At 44.3% G+C, this 1,705-nt stretch overlaps 1 pseudogene; it reads left to right on the top strand.

Annotated features, from left to right (window-relative positions):
• The first annotated feature begins 532 nt into the window (after positions 1-532).
• LOC102817731 lies at positions 533-1,192 on the top strand (annotated as a pseudogene).
• The last annotated feature ends 513 nt before the right edge of the window (positions 1,193-1,705 follow it).

Below are 1,705 nucleotides of genomic sequence, written 5' to 3'. Positions count from 1 at the left end.
TCCTGACTCATGGTGACCCTATGCACACAGAACAAAACACTGCCTGGTCCTGTGTCAGTATCAACAATAGTTCTTGTGGTTAAGCCCATTTTTGCTGCCACTGTGTCAAACCATAATTTGAGGGGTCTTCCTCTTTTTTGCTGACTCTCTACTTTACCAAGTATGATGCCCTTTTCCAGGTTCTAGTCTCACCTGACCACTTGTTCCAAGTGTGAGAGATGCAGTCTTGTCATGGTCACTTCTAAGAAACACTCTGGATGCATTTTTTCTAAGACAGATCTGTTTGTTCTTCTGGCAGGCCATGGCACTTTTGAGATTCTTCATCAACACCATAATTCAATTGCATCTATTCTTTTGCAATCTTCTTTATTCATTGTTTTTCTCCATTCCTGATGCCATGCTCTTCTTCATCTAATACCCATGCCAGTGTTTGAAGCACTGGAGGCAGAGACAACTTGGTCTGCAGGTGGCTTGTCGCAGTGGCTGAGGCAATGCGTAGGTGTGAGGGATTCCAGGGTACTGAGAGGGGGAAATGGCATTTCAGGCAGGCCCATGAGCTGGTGGCTCTTACAGCAGTGACTCTCAGCATGTCAACTTGCACTGCCAGATGAGATAATTATTGAGGTTGGCACTGAAGATATAATAGTGAGGAAAAACAAACATGATTTCTGTATGCATATGTTCAATAAAAAGATTTACTTAAAAAGAAACAACAGCAAGAAGCTAACTCCTGTCATCCTGGAGCTTCATTTGTAGAGTGTAACCAAGTATGAGATCAAGAAGCTGATCTACGTGCATCTGCTCATGCGTCTAATGCTGGTTGCCAAGATGAGCGTGGGACACCTAAGACTCTTGTCATATGACCACGTAGCCATGCCCTATCAGTGGGAATACCATATTTACTGAGCATCATGCTTGCTTTCTTGAGACGTTTCTCCTTCCCATGCAACCACATTAGCTACCTGCTGCTCTCCATGATCCCTGATTTGTGGCACCGTGGAGACGTTCCTTGCAGCACAGAAGCTCCTCCACAAGGCTAAGTCTACTGCTTCCTCTTTCATTTTTTGTTGTTGTCTATGTCATATATCTGGTGGTGGTGCTGGTGGTCTAAGTACATGCCTGGCAGTTATACCACAGCAAGAAGCTCCTAAATTCTTGGTTCTTTAGCACACAGGGGAAGAAGCATAAATGAGGCCTGGTTGATGGATTGGTCTATGGGAGGTGAAGTCTGGGCCTCCCATTGAGCAGACTGAGACAGCTGTTCTAAAGCCTATGATCTTGCATTGTGATGCTGGCAGCTAGTGCAGAACTTGCTCCAAGTTCACAAAACCCCCTCCTGTTTCCATTAGCTGAGGTGACAAAACTATTTTAAATTCATTTCTGGATTGGGTAGACTGGAACTGTGGTAACCAACAGCTATAAAACATACATTTACTTACCTTCAGCTAACTGAAGGTGAGGCTCTTGACTGTTCTTCTTTAAGACTGAACCTTGTCCTTGCCACCCCTTGGTCATTCTGTTCATATCCATCCATCATCCATTAGCCACGGAGACTCAAGGAGGTAAAGAATGAATTCTACTTCTAACTGTTGGTTATGGGACAAGAAGTGTTTAGGAGGCTGCTCCTCCTGCTGGCTGTGGTCTGTACTGCAAAGCATTTTAATTTTTAAAAAATCCTGTAAAAGCTGAGTCAAGGGGCTCTGGT

The sequence above is a fragment of the Chrysochloris asiatica genome, unplaced genomic scaffold, assembly GCF_000296735.1.
Source record: "Chrysochloris asiatica unplaced genomic scaffold, ChrAsi1.0 scaffold00278, whole genome shotgun sequence".
Lineage (NCBI taxonomy): Eukaryota > Metazoa > Chordata > Mammalia > Afrosoricida > Chrysochloridae > Chrysochloris > Chrysochloris asiatica.
This window is presented reverse-complemented; position numbering and strand designations above follow the sequence as displayed.